Here is a 16,932-nt window from a genome sequence, read left to right as displayed (position 1 = left end):
CTTGAACTAAAAAGTTAAGTTATCCAAGGATTCTGGTGCTAAAAAGCACAGGAATCCTTGGTTGGTTTTATACTTCAAGAAATGTGAACTTTGAAATATAACAAACGTAACTCCATTCGCTATTACCCGCTCTTAATTAGGTACATCGAATACAGAAGATTAATTGTTATCAAAATTAAAAAATAATTTACTTTTTAAATAACGTCAAAATAAATTATAACTCTCAAAATTACCTGGAATTAAGTATTTAAAATTGTCATACGCCCCCAAATAAATATTTATATGCTGCAGAACTTTGATTGATTCACATATCGTCCAAAAAAATCGTACGTTTGGTCTATTTTTGGGCATCCCTGATCCTAACGCACGTAAAATTTGCCATAGGATAAACAAGTATTTTTATTTATAATATTTAATTGTATTCACTTCTGCATAGCGCCATCACCGATCGCAAGCCGCACGCACGCCTTATCGCAAGTTTTAGTTTTAATTACCATTTTAAAACTAATTAATTATGTCAGTTTTGTAAAACATTATTAGTTTGTATGAGAGCTGTAGTTCTTCATTGCCCGATGACCTATTAATAATATTCGATAAAACACTGGAATATTCCTGATACGAAGATTATTATTATTAGTTTAAATGTTTTAGTGTTTTTATTTTTATACACCATCTGCTATCTTCTATCGACGATTTTTCGATAGTTTGATTCAATTGCCCAATCACCATTTAGTGGATTTGACGCATTTAACTTTTCGGCATGAATTCAGATAGCTTACGAATATTTTAGCTACTTCGGAACGTAGTTATCAAATAATATGAGTATGACTACGCCAATAACAACTTTTAAGCTCTAGAAGCCAAAACGCACAATGGTAGGCTGTAGTCGGTGTGGTGGAGCTCGATGGGGTTTAGTCGGTAGTCGGTTCTGCGGGGCTAGTGCTTCGCGTGCCTTTTTCAAGGCGTAGTTTCCTGTAAGGAATTGGGAGAGGGGAAGGACCTCGGACCTTCTCTTCTCCCCTTCTTCCTCTCAGGAGGCGCCGAAGTCCGACATAATCCGGTCCGTTACCCCCCTCGACCGGGTATCCGTAAATGGATTCCCCAGCGTTAAAAAAAAAGGCAGCGTCTAGGAATGGTAGGCAGCGGCTAGGCTCTGCCCCTGGCATTGCTGACGTCTACGAGCGACGGTGATCACTTACCATCAGGTGGGCCGTATGCTCGTCTGCCTACAAAGGCAATAAAAATAAATTGCTTCGCAACATCTGTCCTGGTGAAATTGGAAAGGCCTCCGGACCACTAGACATCAGACATCAATCCCTCAAACATAAAAAAGCAATTCCTTTGAAGCATGAATGCATAAGACGAATTTACGGCAATTCCGTCATCTGTTTCTACCATCGCTCGGAACGAGGCTACCGTACTTTCCTATTAGTCCTTTCTCTATTGAGTCATTGGATCCATAAAGGATATTGAGAAATCATACAATCACTCACCATTGGCACTTGAATAAACTTTTCGCCTCAGTGCTGAAACAAGGTTTCCTAATGAGAACCTAATATTTCCAATGTCCATGAACAATATAAACTACTTCTCCGCATTTTCTATTACCACCATAAGCAGAAAGTATACTTCATTTTCAATTTTGAGTATTTGTAAGCACTGAACATTGAAAAATGTTATTGTAGACTTTTTAATTAAAATATACTTTATCCTTGACATTGACAGTGTCCATTCGCGGTGCGTGCACCACGTATATAATAAAAAGCCGATTTCAATCTTTAGTTTGTGCTGTTAAAATTTAACTGCAATGTACCCCATTATCCGGGTTTCATCTTGGCCGTAAAATACACTGTACACGTACAATGAGAAAACACTTGGCAATAAATAAATGTACAGCTTATTTCCTTAATAACATCTCATCCAAAAATAGTATTTCGGGTGGTGTCTGTTTCTTGTGTGGTTTCCATAACTGCTTGGATGTGTGAAGGAGCCACACGGCCCGTCTTAAGTTAGCTGGTTACTAGAGCCCATGGAGACCAATGCATGAATACCACCACCCTTTTTGAGACATAAAATATAATCTAAAATTAAGTCGTCGATGCAACGGTGTTCGAATCCCGCAGACGGGTACCAATTTTTCTACTAAAATGCGTACCTAACAAATGTTCACGATTGACTTCCACGGTGAAGGAATAAAATCGTGTAATAAAAATCAAACCCGCAAAATTATAATTTTCGTAATTACTAGTGGTAGGACATCTTGCGAGTCCGCACGGTTAGGTACCACCACCCTGCCCATTTCTGCCGTGAAGCAGTAATGCGTTTGTTTTGAAGAGCGGGGCAGCCGTTGTAACTATACTGAGACCTTAGAACTCCTATCTCAAGGTGGGTAGCGGCATTTACATGGTAGATGTCTATGGGCTCCAGTAACAACTTAACACCAGGTGTGCTGTGAGCTCGTCCACTCATCGGAGCAATAAAAAAAAGTACATAACCCCACAACGTACATTTATTGGGTCCCATAGAATTGAGAAAGTTTTTTTTTTAATCGCTAGGCTCCAATTTAGGATTCCCTATGTTATAGTACCAGAGACTGATAAACATACTTATATATTATGTTTAAATGTATGTATTAATGTAGTCACTTTTAAAACGCTTACTGGGATCGTTTATAAATGTAGAGATAAAGAACTCCTCGTGAATCATACCTTTTTAAGCATATTTTTAAATCTCAATTTTCAATTTACACAATCATATCTTTGACCATATTTTTCTGGAAGTCGTCGTGGCCTAAAGGATAAGACGTCCGGTGCATTCGTATCGAGCGATGCACCGGTGCTCGAATCCCGCTGGCGGGTACCAATTTTTCTAATGAAATACGTACTCAACAAATGTTCACGATTGACTTCCACGGTGAAGGAATAACATTGTGCAATAAAAATCAAACCCGCAAAATTATAATTTGCGTAATTACTGGTGGTAGGACCTCTTGTGAGTCCGCACGGGTAGGTACCACCGCCCCGCCTATTTCTGCCGTGAAGCAGTAATGCGTTTCGGATTGAAGGGTGGGGCAGCCGTTGTGACTATACTGAGACCTTAGAACTATATCTCAAGGTGTGTGGCGCATTTACGTTGTAGATGTCTATGGGCTCCAGTAACCACTTAACATCAGGTGGGCTGTGAGCTCGTCAACACACCTAAGAAAAAAAAAAAATCTCTCATTTACATTTCTTTTTCAACTGAGATCTGATTTTTTTTGTATAGTGTTCCTAAAATGAAACAAAACGTCTTCTATCGTTATATCCGACATAAATAATAATTTTGTTTATCTAATTATGTGTCGAATTGTCTATTCGTATGAGTAACAGCTGCACAGTGACCTGTGTGCCATTTAACGAGTGTTTTTGACGTTTACAACTATTAATCATGTTCGCCGATAACCCACATGCCGTGTCGCGCGGATCACATATAGCATTAGCTCGCTTCTGTTTTCGTGCGGGAATAGATATTAAATATAAACATTCGATTTAAATTCATAGGGACGGGCTATTTGTTGGTGCTTATTACTGATGGTAGAACGACTTGTGAGTCCGCACGGGTAGGTACCAACACTCTGCCTATTTCTGCCGTGAAGCAGTATGCGTTTTTGTTTTAAGGGCGGGGCAGCCGTTGTAACTATACTGAGACCTTAGAACTCATATCTCAAGGTGGGTGGCGGTATTTGCGTTATAGATGTCTATGGGCTCCGGTAACCGCTTAAAATTGGGTGGGCTATGAGTTCGTCCACCTAATTATCCAATAAATAAATAAAAACAGTTTATTTATCAAAGTTTATTTAGTGCGTAAATGAGGGGTCGACGAGCCACTACTTTTGTTCAGTGGTTATGGAAGTAAATTGCTGTATTTTATTTTGAGTCATGGAATGGCAGTATCAATAGTAGGTATGGCTAACATACTTGATATATATGAATACTCCGTGACAGAAATAGGTCAGTTAGTACCGATATAGATATTAGATATAAATGTAAGTGAGAATGTTGTAGGAACAGCTAATAAGTGGATAGTGTTGCGCACAGATAATTTATAATCTTTGTGAAGCAAAGCCGTCTTCATTTTCCGAATTCTGTCTCATGAATCTGCTTAATAAGATTATATCGAGCGTTGAAAGGATAGGTGGTTTAAGCAGCAATTTTGCAACTTTGCATGAGAATCATTTAAAATTTAAAATTTGGAGAAAAATATCATAACGAAAAACTTCTTCACCTATTTGAATGGGGTAAACTTAATTGAAGTTCAATTAAAAACATTGAATTGTGGATACTAGTACCATTTTTTATTATTATTTATATAGTTATATAGGACGACCACACAGCCCACCTGGTGTTAAATTGATACTAGAGCCCAAGACATCTACAACGTAAATGCGCCACCCACCTTGAGATATGAGTTCTAAGGTTTCAGTATAGTTATAACGGCTACCCCACCCTACAAACCGATACGCTTTACTGCTTCACGGCAAAAATAGGTGGGGCGGTGGTACCTACCCGTGTGGACTCACAAGAGGTCCTACCACCAGCTACCAAATGAAACGGACTTTTAATTTCAAAGATAAATGTCGTTTAAATCAAATAGAATGTAACCCCTCGATTCGCATTCCGTTTTTTCGTCGAAAAACTAATTGTCACGTCGATCGCCCTAAGGTTACTCGTACAAAAATCACGCCAAGATCAGCACAACGCGAATTTGTCGCCGCGAAAGCATTCCGCTAGCCACGTAGGTATGCCGTGCCAGTTCATGATCCGCAATGAAAGCTTTTAATGCATTAAAACTATAAAAATGACCGTTTTTCGTTTTTACTCTAACAACGAACGTTAAACGTTTCACCATATTTTAATGGCGATATAGTTGGGCCATAAACTCGAGTGATTTATTTTATGGGCGGTGCTAAGACGGGGTGCGTTTGCGGGCGACTAGTTTTTGCTATTTAGTTACAGAATCGAATTATTTGCATGAGAGTGTGGCGGGTAGCCATCATACAACACAAGATAATTGACAGATACCTGAATCTCGCTAACGACATTTCAAGATAAAGCGCATATATACAAGTTCCGAACAACAACATTCGGACCGTCAGTCTACCGAGCAAATATCACCCGCTTGGTGGAAGGTCTTTCCTTTTGTCGTTTAAGCCTCCCAAAAGAGTATCCATTAAAAGAATTAGACCAATAAGAAGACCAAGATTACCAAGAAGCCCAAGATTAGACCAAGAAGAATCAGAAAGAAGAAACCTCTAAAAGAATTAGACCAAGAGGTTGCGGCCGAATTAAATTTGCTTAACACTAGACGCGAAGTTTGAGTGATATTTTTTCATTAAATACGCTTGCACTGCGACTCCAACTTTTTTGTAGCATGAGTTTTGGCTGGATTAATGGCCATACCCTTAAAGAAGACATTCGAATTAGATAATGGAAGTGCTTAAGAACTGGAAACACGATATTGAACGTCTTGTGTTTTTTAAAGGAACAAATAAAATGTTTGGATGTTTTACGATATCTGTAGATTGCGTTTTGGCATCGCTAATATCCTTCCTCTCTTGTAATAAAATTTATATTCAGTGCATAATTATATATGTTAGTTGGAAAATACAAAGCTAAGTATTGGGTTCACTGTATTAATATTGCGGTATTTTGGTCATGTTGCACGTAGGGATACCAGCAATTTGGAACGCCTTGTGGTGACCGGTAAAATAGAGGGAAAAAGGCCTAGGGGTAGAGGTCCCAAACGATGGTCGGACCAAATAGCGGAGGAACTGGGGATACCTATTAGCGACGCACTCCACCGGGCTGCAGGGCGGGATCGATGGAGACAGTTGGTTGACGAAATCGGACGGAGTCACGATCCTCAGCAGTGAGGACCCGATCGAAGAGAGAAAGAGAGAGTATTAATTTTAATTTTATCTGTATTTTCATTTCCTCCAACTAGGTGGACCGACGACTTAGTGCGCACGCCGGGAAGTCGTTGGATGCGGAAGGCGGAGGACCGCATTATGTGGAAGGAATTGGGGAAGGCCTATGTCCAGCAGTGGGCAGATAAAGGCTGATGATGATGATGATGTATTTTCATCGGGTTTTAATATGTTTACGAAAATGTTATACCATTAGAAATATTTGTATCTAATATAAAGAAAACAATAATTTGGTGGGTAACCACTTGAATGAATATAAGTATTTATTGATTGACTCGTTAATGCAGTAATTAGTGACTGTTCCGAGGGTCGTGGGTTCGATGCCCACATCAGGCAAACATTCGTGTGATACAGGCTTACTTGCATGTTTGGGTGTTTATTATCTAATTATCTATACGTGTGTTTAAACGTATATAGGTATGTGTCAGCCTCTGGTACCCATAACAAAGGGAATCCTGATCTGAAGTCGTCGTGTCCTAAAGGATAAGACGCCGGTGCATTCGTGTTGAGCGATGCACCGGTGTTCGAATCCTAGGCGGGTACCAATTTTTCTACCGTGAAGCAATGATGCCTTTCGGTTCGAAGGGTGGAGCAGCCCTTGTAACTATACTTGAGACCTTAGAACTTATATCTCAAGGTGGGTGGCGCATTAACGTCGTAGATGTCTATGGGCTCCGGTAACTACTTAACACCAGGTGGGCTGTGAGCTCGTACACCCATCTAAGCAATAAATAAAATAAAAAAAAGAACTGGGGCCGAGAGACCCTGTGTGATATGTTCCCAGCTATGTTTAAATATTTATTGAAATGTCACATTAGAGTGAAGTTCATAGTTAACCTTAACGATAGGTCTGTCATTAACATGTTAATAGACCGACGAGTCGACAGAAGTTCTTTGTAATAGTAGGTACTAGAAATTAAATAATTTAATTGCCACCGTTGCCATGGTATATCGGAACTTCGAGTGTATTTATTTAATCGAGAATGACGGTGAGATGACGTATCTAGGCACCTGATGTTAAGCTAATAGCATTGTAATTAAATTACAGTTAAACTTTTGGCATTGCTGAAGTCCATGGGCGACGGTAACCACTACTCACTATCAGGTAGGCCGTATGCTCGTCTACATACAAGGGCAATAAATAAAAAATAAAAAATAAAAACTTTCCGTTTTTATTGTCATTTTAATATTTATTCATTTTATGTACAGTTTTCGTGATCTCAATCCATTTATATATTAAAAACTATATATAAGTTTATATATTTGTATATTTAAAAACAACGTGAAAAGCGAAGAAAATATTAATAGCATCATCCTATTAATATTTTCATTCATTCATCTTGAATACAATACAATTGAGGCTTATATATTAATATATAGGGGCTGTTTCTTAGATGCTGGTAACCATTTAACACCAGATGGACCGTTGGCTCGTCTGCTAATCTAGAGCTATTAGTACAAAGCGTTTCTTTTGCGTTAAAATCGTTAAAAGCTATGACACTTTTTGCTTTTGAAAACACACACTAATTATTTACGATCTGTTTTGAATATAACACCCAAAGTTTATCCAAAGCTTTTCGAATTTCAAATTCATTTTGTATTGTTCAAACGCGATATATTTCGAGTGAGCTTCGGATTGCAAAAATGTGGGCATCCGATAGCCTTTTGTGCGTCAAAGCATAGTTCAGCTTTCATTCGTATTTCCACTTTCAGTCATTTTACACAGAACCTGCCTAATTCATAAACTTGATCGCTATCATTTTGTTTTTTTTTTATAATGCTTAGATGGGTAGACGAGCTCACAGGCCACAACCTGGTGTTAAGTGGTTACTGGAGCCCATAGACATTCACAACGTAAATGCGCCACCCACCTTGAGATATAAGTTCTAAGATCTCAAGTATAGTTACAACGGCTGCACCACCCTTCAAGCCGAAACGCATTACTGCTTCACGACAGAAATAGGCAAAGTGGTGGTACCCACCCGCGCAGACTCACAAGAGAGGTTTTTTTATAGCACCAGTTCTATAAAAAAAAATGATTTAATTGATCGAAGATGTTCTCACGACCAAATTCCCCGATGAAGAAACCATTGTTTGATAAAAATTATGTTATCATGAAAATTATATGAGTTCCCGTAATCGCCTGGGCCGCATTCCACGGAATTTTCATTATTAACGCACTTTTATTAGCTTTATTTGTAAGTACACTGCGACATGTCTACAAAAGACGCTTGGAGGTTGAAGAAAGTCTTGGCGACACGGCGTGCTCTCCTTCCGCCTTACGCAGGTCCTCTCGGGGCATGGCTGCTTCGGGAGGTACCTGTGGAGGGTTTGCAGGAGAGAGCCACATCCGGGTTGTCACCAGTGCGGGCATCCGGATGATGACGCTCAGCACGCACTCGAAGCGTGCCCGCGTTGGGAGCACCCGCGGCGAGATCTCATCGCGGTGCTGGGGAGGGACCTCTCCTTGCGGGCTGTCATTGCCTGCATGCTAGAGGACGAGAGTTCGTGGGAGGTCATGGCCAGATTTTGCGACCTGGTCATGGCGTTCCACGAGGCTGAGGAGCGCGAAAGGGAGTGGAATCCCTCTTCGGCTCCTCAGCGAAGAAGGCAGGGTGGGCGACGCGGGCACAATGCTCCCGTTAATCTCCCGTAGGGACTGTTGGGTAGTGGGTGTGGGGGCGCCCGGTGCTCTGCTGTCGGTTCCGTGGTGAGGCGGCGCAAGGTGGCTCCTATGCGCCACTCACGGTGTCTCCCGAGACGACGTCCTGCGGGATCTTCCCAGGGATTGGATCCCGTCCTATTGTCAGAACGGGTACCGGCGACAGCGAGCCTGCGGCGCGCATTGTGCGGTACCGTAGGTTTCGTGGAGTCGGAGTGGTGGAGCTCGATGGGGTTTAGTCGGTAGTCGGTTTTGCGGGGCGGATCCTGCGTGGTAGACGCCGCGCAGCGCCTCGCGTGCCTTTCTCAAGGCGTAGTCTCCCGGTAGGAATTGGAAGAAGAGGAGGACTTTGGTCTTCCTCTTCTCCCTCTTCTTCTCTGGAGGCGCCGGAGTCCGACATAACCCGGTCTATTACCCCTCTCGACCGGGTATCCGTAAATGGATTCCCCAGCGTTAAAAAACAAAAAAAAAAGTTGAAGAAAGTCTGCAGCAGTAGGTAGCGGCTTGGCCCGTGCTGGAGGCGTGGTCTCGCCGCTTGGCGGACCCGTCGGCCGGCCTCCGTACCGTCGAGGCGGTCCGCCCGGTTCTCGCGGACTGGGTGGGCCGCGACCGCGGATGCCTCACCTTCCGGCTGACGCAGATGCTTACCGGCCACGGATGTTTCGGCCGGTACTTGCATAAGATAGCCGGAAGGGAACCGACGGCACAGTGCCACCACTGCGCGGACCGCGACGAGGAAGACACAGCGGAACACACATTGGCGCGTTGCTCTGGATTTGACGAGCAACGCGCCGCCCTCGTCGCGGTCATTGGAGAGGACCTCTCGCTGCCGCGCGTCGTGGCTACGATGCTCGGCAGCGACGCGTCCTGGAAGGCGATGCTCGACTTCTGCGAGTCCACCATATCGCAGAAGGAGGCGGCGGAGCGAGAGAGGGAGAGCTCTTCCCTTTCCGCACCAATCCGTCGCCGTCGAGCCGGGGGCCGGAGGCGGGAATACTCCAGTACGTCCCGGCCCCTGTAGGTGGCGGCCTCCCCCCGGTGAAGGTTAAGGGGCGACCTGAGGGGATGAGGCCGCGCGGCGCGCTACCAGCACTCTAGCGCGCTGCCGTGGAGTGATTAGAGCGACCGGTCGACGGTGTATCGCGTCCCGACCCGGCAGGCTGGTTCTGGTCCAGCGGGGTATTCCGGGACACCAGCGGCACCGTCTGGGCTTCCCGACGGGCTGCCGTACCGAGACGGCCGACGTTTCAGAGCCTTCGATTCGCCTCGAAGGCTCCGTCGGCTGGGCGTCCTTGGGGTGAGCCGCGCCGTCTGGTAGTAGTGTTGACCGCGATAGCCCCCCTACCTCATCCGGGTTCTGACCTCGGAGGGGATCGGACGTCGGGTGTAAGAGTGCAGGGGAGTCGTTTAGTGGGTGGGTCCTAAAATCCTTGGGCCCGCGGTCTGCTCACAACACCATGCAGACCGTTGAGTCTCACATACCACGCGCGCCCCTTTTGCGCGGGGACCTCCTAGGAGGATCGGCCCTCTACCCGAAAAAAAAAAAAAAAAAAAAAGGTAGCGGCTTGGCAGTACTTCTAGGATTTCTGATGCCAATAAGTGAGAGTAATTATAAAATTTCGTCGTTTATAAAATCTAACCATTCTGTATTGAGGTAATGAGTCAGCGATGAATTATGAAATGCAATAAAACAATCAAAAGTTTCAATCTGTGCTTGTAATAACTAAAGAAATAATTGACAACCCACACACAGATACAAATACGGAGGATTTAATTAAGATAAAAACGCTCGTATGATACATTTATTGTTTCTAGGTTAGTCGCTTAGCGCAGAGGTTATTGAGAAGTTGTATTGTTACGCCGGTAAGAGTAACGCCATCTATCGCCAAATAGTCGAACGAATATCGAAGGATCTAGTAGTACCTATAACGCTAGAGAAGTACAACGCCATCTATTGTCAGATAGCGGAAACAAAATACTCGAAATGTGTGGAATATTTTCGATAATTCTAGGGATATGGTATCGGCTATAAAAGCGTTGCAGAGATGGCACGCAGTCAGTTAGTAATCGGAACGGTATAGTTCGGAACGACTCGAAGCGAAATAGCGAACGGACCACCTGAAGCGAAGCGGAAGAAGTAAATTGAGAATTTTAAAGTGTTTGTTGAGTGTTATAAGTGTTCTAATTGTTGTTACAGTGTTAATTTATACTTCGGTGAAATTTTATTTATCCCGAACCCCAGCGCTTAGCAGTATTTATACCGTAAATTTGTTGGAAATACATATTCTTATTCTTATTCAGTACAACAACACAGTGACAGTAGCTGTGGTCAGCTAACATTAAGATTGACTGTCTCCATCGCTATCAAATAATAGTTTGTTAATAAGCGACCAGGTAGAATTTACCGGAATGTTAAAATTAACAGTGTATCGGATGCCGAGTTTAATTAAAAAGGATTTTATTTTCAGCTTTACCGTCTGCGGAACGGGTTTGATTAATTTTAAAGTGTATTTAATTAGATGAGCATAAATTTAAGTTTTTAATCAAACGCTGTGAGATTATTTTGTTTGTTTGTTTACTTTAAATCGTTGAATATAGAATTATTATTAAGTATTTATGATATTTTGTAAATACGAAGTCGAATTGTTTTTGAAATATACGATATCAGGGGAATAAATTAAATATTTATGTAAAATACCGCCTCGCTTGAAGAAGGGCATGTCATAGCGCTTGGGTAAATATGGAGTGGAGTTCAATCCAGAGCCAGCGGGTACTACATGGCATAAAAGCTTCTGGAAACGCATTGTGGAAGAAGGCAGCGGCTTCAGAAAGTAAGGATGAACTCTTGGTCTGGTGGCGGGAGATAATAATAATAAATAAATAATAATAAATAAATAAATATTTACTAACAATCACGCCACGTTAACTGGTCCCGTGCTAAGTTCGTAAAGAACTTGTGTTACAGGTACCAGATAACGGAAATAAATGTAAGATTTTTATTATACATATACATATATTTAATATACATCCATAACCCTGGAAAATACATTTATATTTATCATACAAATATCTTTCCTTGGCGGGATTCGAACCCGCAACCCCCTTGTGTAGTGACCATGTCACTTACCACTACACCAGACGGTCGGGAGATGCGATGGTAAAATGTGGATTAAGGGCTCATGTCGTTCGTATAAGTAGTTTTCCTTAAATTTGAACTTACCGCGTTATCACTTCACTTACTGAATGATTGAATGCTTGGCCTAAAGGTCTAGGCCATAAACTCAAAAAAAAAAGATTGAATATTAATTATTAGATGTCACTGTCAATCTGTCATATGACAGTTGACAGTTGGTTAGAGGTTAGGTTTTAAATATTTTTTCGGTTAAATGAACGTTATGAAAGAAAGTTTTGTGTGTGATAAAGAATTATTGCAAAAATAAATTAATTAAACCTGAAGAAAGGGCATTAAATGTTGTTTCTTGTTGTTTTTTCAGGTGAGTATTGTTAGCTATAAACGTTTTTGTACAAGATACAGTGAAAGTTAGTAAATAAAAATCTTGTTGTTTTTTTCAGAGAAACGCAATGTCGTCATTTCTTTATTGAACAACATAAATACTATTATATGTATATATTAGAAAAGTAACAACAATAACAGTTTTTGTTCACAATTAATCGATTGACTTGGTGGTGCAGTAATTAACGGCCCTGACTGTCGCGCCAAGGGTAATGGGTTCGATTCCCACATCGGGCAAACATTGTGTGATAAACAGGCTTTTTTGCTCTTACCTATATTTATATGTGCATATTTAAACATATCGCCTTTTCGCATTAAAAGTGTAAATTTCCAAAAATGCTCGAAATTGAGTTAATATGCGTAAACATTTGGTATCACCAGTATTTTTCTCGTCAATACTGTCAAAAGACCTTAATTTAATTTTTCTTTTTTTTAGTTTACCTATGTTTTGACTACTTTTAACAAAATTAATTCATAATTTTATTACATTAAAAGACAGATAATGTAAATGGTAAAGAATAAAAAATGAATGTTGCAATTAAGATTAATATTAAAAATATAACCTATTAAACCTTTAAAACACTCTTCTGTAAAATTAGTAACTTTTGAGATTATACAGTTTTAATGCGAGAAGACAATATATGGGTATGTTTATTAGTCTCTGATACCCATAACACAGGGAATCATAAATTGGGGCGAATGACTGTGCTTGATTTGTTCCCAGTTATTACTATTATTGCAGTAACTGGATACAAGTTTCCGAATGTTCGTAAAATCTCTGCGTTACATACGCACACAATTGAAAATTTAACCCACAGACACAGCCCACTGAGTTTCTCGCCGGATCTTCCCAGTGGGTCGCGTTTCCGACCCGCTGGTAGATTCTGCGAAGCACTGCTCTTGCTAGGGTCAGTGTTAGCAATTCTCCGGTTTGAGCCCCGCGAGCTCACCTACACAAGCTAGGGTAAGCTGAAATAGCCTCTCAAGGCTATCAGCATAGGAAGGGAAAAAAAAATTGAAAATGAAAATAGCGCTAAACTAGTAGATTATCTCACATTCTACCTGGCATTAAGTGGTTATAGAAACCCATCCTACATCACAACGTCAATGAGACCAGGTCTGTCACCAGCCACAACTTTCACCAGTATTCCACAAACCGTTCAAACCATAAAGCTGCTTTCAGACTACGCTATAATATAATAGCATATAGTATAAGGTATAGCTCATAGCAAAACAATATCGCGCACCATATATTGTTATGGACAAGTTCACACTGTACTGTACTAAATATATTATTGGCTAAATAGACGCTGCTATACTATATGACACTATAATAAAGCGTAGTCTGAAAGCAGCTTAACTATTTTAACTGTCTCGCAGTACGTCATACCACAGCCAGTGAGCATTTCGAGTCGAATAAAAATTCTGAATAAACAACAAAAGTGCCCCAGAACAAAGACCCGATGTTTATAAAAAGCCGCTAATAACCACTGCGATAAGAATTTATTGGCCTGTTTTAGATAATTTATTATCTTTCCTCAGATTAATCTCTGAATACCGTTTTTGAATTATGTCAATTGTTCGTATTCTGTTACGATTTGTTCTCTCTTGAAGCTGTTAGGGCTGTGCTATGTCTGGTTACAATAATTATGAAAGGAAAAAAGGAGAATCAATATTTGCGGGATTTTTTTATATGCAGTTAAGTATAGGTCATATTGCCCGCCGACAGTCAGATAACTTGGACAAAGTGATTGTGACGGGCAAAGTAGAAGGAAAGAGACCCCGCGGCCGATTACCTAGCCGTTGGTGTGATCAAGTAAGCGCTCTAACTTTTTTTTTTTTTTATTGCCCTTGTAGACAGACGAGCATACGGCCCACCTGATGGTGAGTGGTTACCGTCGCCCAGTGCCAGTCGCAACCGCCATTCGAGCAGCTGAGGACCGGACGAGATGGAAACAGTTCACGAGACAGGCAACGGTCGAGTTTCAGGGACACGACCTTCAGCAATGAAGAAAGCGACGAAGAAGATAGGCGCTCACGTACCTTCGAGTGTTAATTGAATAATGCTTATTGGAAGGCCATTAGAGTGTGAACCTCGTCTTAAAACGTATGGTAAAATTCTTAGACTCATTGTATGAAGGAAAAATCGAAATTATTCTAAATGAAGCACATGATTGTATCGTCGCAGTAAACCTGGACTACGATAATATTCTATGAACTCCGATAGTCACTTAATGCTTGTTGAACCATGAGCTCATCTGCCAATCAAATCCATGCCAAAACTTAAATCAGTTTTCATGTGAATTCATAAGTTATACTGAAGTCCAATACTGAAAATACTTGTAAATTCAAAATCAAGATTTCAAACCCTATCCAAAGTTGAGGTATTATTATTGGAAGTCGCCGAGATCAAAGCGCGGCGTCCACAAAGCGTTTAGGAATCTACTAATTAACATAGGTACCGTCCATCTGTGGGACCAGGCCTAATTGTGTAACTCTAGAAACGTTCGATTCGCGATGCGGTGATCTCAAGAGCATCAAGCTGCTTTTTTTTTTACTGACTGCTGCTGACTTTCACTGATAAGTAGCTGATAATATAAGGAGTAACTAAGGTAACTTTTTTTAGATTAGCGTCACCCGCGGTACGACAATAACTGCGGTAAACATCGCGGAACTCATCTAGTAAAAAAAAATACGTAATTATCGAATTACCCAATATTCATAGTCGATAAATACACTCCTGAATAAAACTTTGCATTAATCAGAACGAGACCATGAGCCCATTGGCTTTGTGGTCTCGGCCGAGATAGCACCAGCAGTGTCTTCTTCATCAACTTCTTCAGATTCTGAAGACAATAGGCAACAGCCATGAGTAAGTCGTGTTGTGAGCCCACCCGTTTATGTTTCTATGCCTCTCTTTCGTCGCCATTAAGCAGCAAAAAGCGCTCTTTTAGTATTCCCTATAATGCGATCACGTATGGGATTTTACAGGACATTCGCAGGAAAACCATGGTAACCGACATAGCCCGAAGGATTGCGACATTGAAGTGGTAGTGGGCAGGACACATTGCTCGTAAAACGGATGGCGTTGGGGCCAGAAAGTTCTTGAGTGGCGACCGCGTACCGGAAGACGTGACGTGGGTAGTCCTCCCACAAAATGGACCAACGATCTATTGAGGCTCGCGGGGATCCACTGGATGCAGGCAGCGCAGGACCGGTCTTTGTAGCGAGGCTTGGGGGAGGCCTATGTCCAGCAGTGGACGTTTGTGGGCTGATAAGAAGAAGCCATTGTGAGCTAGTATATCTAGAGGCGGTAAATATTTCAATGTCTATAAGTTAAGGTATCAACTTAAAACAAGGTATTACTGGTGGTAGAACCTCTTGTGAGTCCGCGCGGGTAGATACCACCATCCTGCCTATTTCTGCCGTGAAGCAGTAATGCGTTTCGGCTTGAAGGGCGAGGCAGCCGTTGTAACTATACTTGAGACCTTAGAACTTATATCTCAGGGTGGACGGCGCATTTACGTCGTAAATGTCTATGAGCTCCAGTAACCACTTAACATCAGGTGGGCTGTGAGCTCGTCCACCCACCTAAGCAATAAAAAAAGGTGGGCCGTGAACACGTTCACCTATTTAGTCCAATAAAAATGAATCAAAAGCTCATTTGTACCGTGGACTGTGCTGTATTTTATGTAAAATTGAGAATTTAGCCATGCTATTTTAAATTGATCGTTTGACTATTAACAATAGATAAATTCATCTTTCATTAACAACTACGTGCAAAAGAGTTATTCATATTAGTCGAATTATTGTAATTTTAATTTTAATTTTATTCGTAAAATAATTTTTCTTTGCGCCATTAGAATTTACTGGTGGTAGGACCGAGGTAAGTCCGCACGGGTAGGTACCACCACCCTGCCTATTTCTGCCGTGAAGCAGTAATGCGTTTCGGTTTGAAGGGCGGGGTAGCCGTTGTAACTAAACTGTGACCTTAGCACTCATATCTCAAGGTGGGTGGCGCATTTACGTTGTAGATTTCTATGGGCTCCAGTAACCACCTAACACCAGGTGGTCTGTGAGATCGTCCACCCATCTAAGCAATAAAAAAAAATCTTCGGTCGGAGATACCCCATGCCATCAGTGGTTCTGGTTCATAACGATATATCCTCAAGATTCTGAGGTTCCATTTATTTCAGCCGCTTGTGACGCAGCTTAAGGCTAATTGTGGCTAAAGCTGTCTCATTTTTAATGACCAAGTTTTGTAGAATTGAAAATCATCAACGGCCGTCTGGTGTAGTGGTAAGTGACATGGTCACTACAAAAGGGGGTGGCGGGTTCAAATCCCGCCAAGGGAAGATATTTGTATGATAAATATAAAATGTCTTTTCCAGGGTTATTATGGATATATATTAAATATATGTAGGTGTATAATAAAAATCTTACATTTATTTCCGTTATCTGGTACCCGTAACACAAGTTCTTTACGAACTTACCAAGGGACCACTTAAAGTGGCGTGATTGTTATAAAAAAAAAAAATTGTGATTGCTATTAATTTAGCGAATTAGACTCCTGACTTACAAATTCATTGCTGTCATTTATTAAGTTCGTAGGTATTCTATTTGTACTTGAAGAGTTTACGAAAGAGATTTTTTCATGCATTTGTCGAATCAGAATCAGAAATCATAAAGATAAATGAAAAAATCATAGAATTATTCGTTACTTTGTGTCAAAAAAAAAAGATCATTAAAGTATTCAAATTGTCAGTTCCTTTAGATTAGTTTGCCGTAAAA

General features: G+C 41.3%; 1 long non-coding RNA gene across 1 annotated transcript in view; it reads left to right on the top strand.

The window, feature by feature from the left end:
• LOC149500898 (uncharacterized) overlaps positions 1-16,932 on the top strand; it is a 143,016-nt gene that overhangs the window by 75,869 nt on the left and 50,215 nt on the right. The window lies entirely within an intron of this gene.

Source organism: Bombyx mandarina, chromosome 19 (assembly GCF_030267445.1).
Source record: "Bombyx mandarina strain Sakado chromosome 19, ASM3026744v2".
NCBI classification, from domain to species: Eukaryota; Metazoa; Arthropoda; class Insecta; order Lepidoptera; family Bombycidae; genus Bombyx; species Bombyx mandarina.
The sequence above is the reverse complement of the archived record's forward strand: the minus strand, read 5'-3'. Positions and strand labels throughout refer to the sequence as shown.